The 7464-nt window shown below is 33.8% G+C and overlaps 1 pseudogene across 1 annotated transcript; it reads left to right on the top strand.

The window, feature by feature from the left end:
• The first annotated feature begins 2542 nt into the window (after positions 1-2542).
• On the top strand, positions 2543-6538 carry LOC143626444 (TMV resistance protein N-like; annotated as a pseudogene). Its single transcript, XR_013152419.1, has 4 exons — positions 2543-2981; positions 4098-5202; positions 5296-5577; positions 5693-6538. The product of XR_013152419.1 is annotated as a TMV resistance protein N-like (transcript).
• Positions 6539-7464: the final 926 nt, after the last annotated feature.

The following is a 7464-nucleotide window of genomic DNA, read 5'->3' as shown; positions in this document are numbered from 1 at the left end:
TATCTCTTTGTTATCATATATTATATACTAGGTTAGGTACCCGTATGATAGACAGGTTGGATAAATTATATTATGAAAAAGTTAATGAATCTAAAGATGCATTTAAAACATTTAATAAATTAAAATGAAGACAAATAGAATTAAATGACAAAATTCTCTAAAAATCGCTATATATACAACGTTTGCAGTCTTTTTTTAAACTTGACCATCTTCATAAAAATGAGTACTTTGAGTCCTCTTGCTTTAACTCTAGACAGTGCAACATATAACTGGCCATGGGCGAAAAATGGTTGTCTAAGAAATAAACCAACCCTAGAAAGTGATTGGCTTTGGCGTTTATTGATTGTCATTGCAAAATAAACAGCAACGGGAAACTGTCTCCTTTGAAATCTGAACGGAATTTTTTTATTTGTTGGTATAAGATTTGTTCTTGAAATATAAGTGCGGTCACCAATATTGGTTCCAGATATGACAACTTCAATAACACGATTATAAAGTATTTTTACCTATAGTCTTGTTCCATTACATATACCATTTTTTTGGTAAACATTTCTAAGAAGCATGATCGGTACTCCAACTTTTAATACTAACTTGTGATTTGACATTCCAGAGAGTTTATATTTTCTTAAAGCGTGTCACGAACATTTTCATCTCGACATATACTATCAGAGCTAAGGTATTCTTTCTCTTCTCCTGGAAACATGGACAACAAACGATCGTTTACTTCCTCAACGACCTCATTTGTTGGTGAGTAAGGCTCCTTCACTAAAGAAATCTAGATTTTCATAGTCTATGAGGATACAATGATATACAAAGTTAATTAATTGTGAAATAGGATCGCTGGTATCCTTAATAAGAAGATCGTCAGGAATATCAAAAGTTGCGTCACCATCATTTTGACCACTAAGTTTTCCCTCTCCTAGATTCAAAAGCCAATTAGCGAACTCTTTTGTTTCTTGTATTTTAGATTTGTCACTTCCAACGGTTAACCTCATATTTTTTGTTAGTTTAAGTAGTTTGCAAATACCCCAAAGGTAGGATGAACACATAGATGCATTAACAATGTCTTGCTCGTGCTGCCTTGAACAGTAGGAAGAGTTTGTCTAAAATCACCACAAAAACCGACAACTTTTCTACCAAATGGCCTTTCACAATTCATGTTACCATTTTGACCCAACATGTCTCTCAAGGTTCTGTCAAAAGCTTCAAACACATGTTTATGAGTCAGAGGTGACTCGTCCCATATAAATAACTTTGTTTTCTTTAATAAATGGGCAACATCAGTGTTTTTTTAATGCCACAAGATGAAACCTCAGTAAGATTTATAGAAATTCCAAACCTTGAATGTGTTGTTCTTCCTCCTGACAATAATAAAGATGCAATGTCGCTTGAAGCAACATTCAAAACTATTTCTCCTTTGGATCTTATTGAAGCAGAAAGTGTCTTCCACAAAAAGGTTTTACCAGTTCCACCATAACCGTAAACAAAGAATACAACATTAATTTTGTACATATTGTAAACGGTTATATGGTTAATTACTATACACTAAAATTAACTATATCTGTAATATTTAAATAATTTATGCAGGTAAGTATAATATGTAAATTTAATATTGATGTGATGATTGATAAGCCTAATAAGGAATGTTTTAAATTTTAATTAAAATTGTATTTTAAATAATAAATTTAATTAGAAATTACATGGGTGTGTCACTTGTTAAAATATTAGACCAACTAAAGGGTTTGTAGTTCAACCAACATTTTTATTTATTATAATAGTTGATTTATATGGTTTCTTCCGATGCACTATATAATATCTTAAGTCACGTAAATCGTCACTACTTGCCCAATATCTCCTTTTAAGGCCCCACTAAATAGATAAGATATTCTTTCCACACAAATTTTACTAAATACAAAATTTATGTATAGTACATATAAAAATAATTTGAGTTTTAACATTTTCTAATGTATAATTAATAATTTACAGTATTTTGTCTCTAATCATATATACGGATTATAAACATTTTAAAGAGAGCAGCACAACTTTATATCAATTAAATACGACTATATGTATTTATTCATTACCACATATTTAATTATTTGTTCATCCTTAAATATACAAGTAAAATTCACTCGGTCAAGCCTATACGGGAAGATAATGAAAGCGTTGAAGATTTTAAGTAGATTTTTAATTCGACAGTGTAATAATAATTTAAGCGCATGTGGTTTCTTGCTGTGTTATACAACGTATTAAGTATAGATGAAGTTAGAGTTGATTTTTTATGCATGTACATGTGATCAGTATTCGGGATGAGATGAAACTGTGTTTGACTTATTTTATACATGTAGACGGTGTATGACATAAATAGATCCAAAATATAATGATATTTCATTAAAAAATTCAAAACATTAATCTAGGATGTTGCGTGGCGATTCTAGGAAATTATTATTTAGTTTTATGACATTCATTTTATCCCACTTTCTTTACGGGTGAAAAATCCTTCAAAAAGGTCTGATCTTTTAGGATCTGTCACGCATAGGATACATTCAATGGCTTCTTCAGGTTCGTGTGGTCACAACAAGAGCTACAAGTATAATGTATTTCTGAGCTTTAGTGGTGAAGACACCCGCAAAACCTTTGTTGATCATCTTTATGCTGCTCTTGATCGACAAGGCATTTACACCTTCAAGGATGATGAGAGACTCGTGAGAGGAAAAGGGATTAGTGATGAGCTCTTACACGCCATTTTCATCATGGTGCTTAAATGAGCTTCTGAAGATCATGAAGTGCATTAAGATGAACGAGCATACCGCTTTCCCCGTGTTCTACGATGTGGATCCATCTGAGGTTCGTAAACAAACTGGATCAGTTGGAGAAGCCCTTGGCACACATAAGAATGTGTCAGAGGTTGGAGTATGGAGAAAGGCTCTTAAAGAAGCAGCCGGGTTGTCGGGTTTGGATGTGAGGAACACTGCTAATGGGTAATTCTTTATTATATCTATACTATGGCATCTCATGTTGTATACTCTATTGGCAAATCATGAATCAAATTTGAATCTTGCTGAAAGATCTAAATTTAAACCTGAAATATGTTTCACTTTTTTTTAAATCTGTGTATTATGCCACACAAAAGGACATGTTGGGTTTGGTCATCAGGGCCGGCTTGGGCATAGGGCCATGTGGGTGACCGGCCGGGGCACTTAATTTTCGGGGGCAAAAAATTATTTTTTTATATATATTTTTATGAAAAAGAAATACGTATATTTAATGTTTTACTCTAATTGTAGAATAACTATCTTGGTCTAGTGGCAAATGGGTTTGACTTTCAACCAAAAGGTTGTGAGTTCTAGTCTCTCTTGAGACATTTTTAATCTTATTTTTATACACAAAGTTTTTTACACAACCTAAATCATAACTAAGTAAGTTCATTTAAAAATTTAATTGTTTAAACAAAACAAAAAACCATTTACATAAGGCCTACAATTTTATTTTTTGCTTATATTATTTCGTTACTTGTTAAAGTTTACGGGCCTTTTTATTTTGGCTCGGCCGAGGTGTATAAGTTCTCAGAGACGGCCCTGCTGGTCATAACTGATTTGAATGAAAACGATCTATGGCCAATAGGCTGTATGCAAAGCTATCACTTTGATTTGGGTCAAACTTAGTTGAAATTAATCGTTTTATAACATAGATATGAAAATAGGTTATCGAGCTACATTTTTTTCCGACTAGTCACGTCAGGTATTCGCTGTGGAGAGGTGGCAACAACGGTATTACCGACGATGACCATCGTCATGACCGCAATAGTGGTACCGGTAGTGGTAATGGGGAAGGCAATGGCAACAATGGTGGGGTGAATAAATGGGTTGTATTTGACGGTGGTGATGCAGACGGTAGTGGTTACTCGCCCCGACCCATTTTTAAGTTAACAAATGTTTTGTGAGCCAAATGAACCCAAAGTTACATTTTTTTACCCAAGTCAATGAGTTTACTGGTTATATAGTCAAATTGACATGCTTAGTGCGTATAGACATGAAAAATAATTATTCATGTGGGTTCTTGATCAAGCTAATTGAATTTTATTTTGTGTTCTACAGGCATGAAGCTAAAGTCATTGAGTTAATTGTTGATTGGGTTTCACTCGAGTTACGTTTCATTGATATGAACGTTGATGAAAATTTAATAGGCATGGAACAAAGGGTGCAACATCTTGACCGGTATTTAGAGATCGGTTTGGAGGATGTTTGCATGGTAGGGATTAAGGGCATGGGAGGTGCAGGGAAAACAACTTTATCCCGAGCTATTTTTGATAAAATATCCACTGATTTTGAAGGTAAAAGCTTTGTTTAGAATGTGAGGGAAAAAGCCTTACAGTTAGGTTTGGAGAAGTTGCAAGAACAAATCTTTAGAGATGTATTAAAGAAGACAGACATTAGTGTAAGTGGTATCCAAGTAGGGAAAAACTTAATGAAAAATAGGTTGTCTAGCAAGAAAGTTTTTGTTGTTCTTGACGATGTGGATTGTAAAGAACAGCTTGAGACGCTAGCCGAAGATCCTACTTGGTTCAAGCTAGGAAGTAGAATTATAATTACTACTAGAGATGGAGAGGTACTGGAAGAACATAATGTGATACGGATACACAGTGTTAGTCTTTTAACAAAGGTAGAAGCCATTCGCCTTTTCAGTAGGCATGCATTTGGAAAAGATATTCCAACTCAAGGGTATGAAAAACATTCAAATGAAGTTGTAAGTTATGCTTCTGGTCTTCCATTAACAATTAAAGTTTTGGGCTCAAAACTATGCGGTAAAGATAAGGAGCAATGGAGACTTACACTAGAAAGACTTAAAACAATTCCATTGAAGGAAACTCTTAAAAAATTGGAATTAAGTTATGAAAGCCTTGAGGATGAACACAAGGAATTATTTCTGCATGTGGCATGCTTCCTTCGAGGATGGCATAAAGACAATGCAATCCGTATGCTTGAATCTTGTGGACTTTATGCTGAATATGGTTTAAGAGTTCTAGAGCAAAAATCTCTAATTGTAACTTTAAAACAATATAATGGTTCAATCATAGGCATGCATGATCATATAGAAGAAATGGGCAAGAATATTGCAGGTCGTGAGCATTTGGATAAGCCCCACAAGCGGAGCCGATTATGGGTTCAGAAGGAAATTGAAGATATTTTGGCTGATAATTCGGTAGAAGTCCAATTTATTTGTAAGGGTGGAGATCAAACTCTCAAATTTTTCATCAGTTATAACTCAACTTTTATGATTGTTCTTGAATTGCAGGTTCGTAAAGGAGCAAGATGTGTAGATCTAAGAATCACTCCTGGTATTTTTTTGGAAGCTCTTGGAAACATGAAAAAACTTACTTGCCTTATTGTGAACAACATACAGTTCAATGATAGTTCTGATATTAACGAAGCATGCCTACACTTTCCAGATTCGTTACGATATCTATATTGGTACGGATACCCTTATCGGTGTTTACCCAAAACGTTTGAAGCAAATAATCTTGTTGCACTTGAAATGCGTCATAGCAAAATCAAAAAGCTTTGGGAAGGGGGAAAGGTAATATGGTTGGTTGGTTATTCTTTAATGTTATTGTGATATATGTAAATATATTAGATGGTTATCACAATAGCTTACATTTACCTTTTTTTGTTCTCTTTTCATCTTGTGATAGGTTATGAAGAAGCTCAAATTCCTTAACTTGAGTGAATCAAAGTTGAGGAGCCTTGACCTTGGGCTGACTCCCAAACTCGAGAGGTTAAATCTTTATAATTGTGGAGATTTAGTAAAACTTGACGTGGACAGGGGATGTCTAAAAAGCCTTGTCTACCTAAACTTAGATGGCTGCAGCAATTTGAAGTCAGTATCTTTTATCGAGCAGTTGGAATCACTTGAGGTTCTTAGTATAGGTGAATTAAAACTGAGGGAATTCCTTGGTTGTATAGTCACAGGGCACTCCAACAATAGTTTGCTAGAGCTTCATCTTTTATGGAACGAAGATATATCAGAAATACCCTCATCAATTGGAAATCTTCATAACCTTGTCTTTCTGCATCTCTCTTTTTGCAGACGTCTTAAGAGTCTTCCAGGAAACATTTGTAGTCTGCAACATTTGACAACTCTTAACCTTGATTCCACTGGCATAGGCGAATTTCCAGAGGACATTGGCCAATTGGAATGTTTACAATACCTAGATTTAACCCATACATATGTTAGTTATCTTCCTGGTAGCATTTGTATGTTGAAACATCTGAAAACCCTAAAACTTATAAGTTGTTATAGTCTTGAGAAATTACCTGAGGATATTGGTCAATTAGAATCACTGGAGAAATTAGATTTACAATGGTGCTATAAATTAAGAGAAATTCCAAGCAGCATATGTAAATTGAACCATCTCAAAGAGTTGAAGCTTCAAGGATGTTTACAGGTATTAGATATTGGGGGTACTAGCATAACTCATCTTCAACACAACATTTCTTTGTTAAAAGGTTTAAAAATCTTCAAATATTACGAAGATTAGAATGCTTTGAAGATCGACTTAACTATTTGGGACACTTGGAGCTAGCACTAATCCATTAAAAGGTACTATTTCTTTCAGCTAACTTTGTGTTTTATATTTGAAATTAATATGCTTATCGATAACTCATAAATACAAACAAAACTAGTGTAAACATTATTTGACAGAATTTTGACTTTGCCACTCATCTTGTATTGAAATTAACACGTTGGAATTTGGATACAAGGGGCGTGTATAGGTCGGTTTAGTTCGGTTTGATTTTGGGCTAAAACCGAACCAGAAACCGAAATATCAATATTTGAGTTTTTGAAAACCATTTGGTTTCGGTTTTTCGGTTATTGGTTTGGGTTCAGTCCGGTTTTGTTTTTTCGTGTTAGCAATAAAATAATGAATTTTGGCCTAAATGTTTTGTTAGTTAATTGATTATTATACATTCGGGCTAAAACTTTTGGGTTAACTATATATTAACTATTTAAATCATTAAATTTTAAAATAAAAATTAAATGTCTATTAGTTTAGTTCGGATCCGTTTTTTCGGGTTTAACTACATGCAAAACAAAAACCAAATCGAGAGTTTGGATTTTTAAGAAAACATAAAAGCAACCCGTCTTAGTTTGCTTCATTTTGTTATTTGGGTTTGGTCTTTCTGTTTTCTTTTTTATTTTTGGATCGATATTTTTGATTCATGCACACCCCTATTGATATAAGTACTTTTGCCTTATTTTGTGTTCGATATTTGAAATTGATATGATTATGGATAGCTTTAATGTAAATAATTGGATAAATACAAATAAAGCTAGTGTAAACGTTCTACATCAGAAGACTTTGACGATCATCTTGTGAATTAGCACATTAGATAGTTTTAGGGGTGTGCACGGGCCGGTGCAGTTCAATTTTGGACAAAAACTTGAACAAAAACCAAAGTATTG

The sequence above is a fragment of the Bidens hawaiensis genome, unplaced genomic scaffold (genome assembly GCF_021521415.1).
Source record: "Bidens hawaiensis isolate Kalapana, Puna unplaced genomic scaffold, B.hawaiensis_p1.1 tig00004364_1, whole genome shotgun sequence".
In the NCBI taxonomy this organism is placed as follows: domain Eukaryota; kingdom Viridiplantae; phylum Streptophyta; class Magnoliopsida; order Asterales; family Asteraceae; genus Bidens; species Bidens hawaiensis.
The sequence above is the reverse complement of the archived record's forward strand: the minus strand, read 5'-3'. Positions and strand labels throughout refer to the sequence as shown.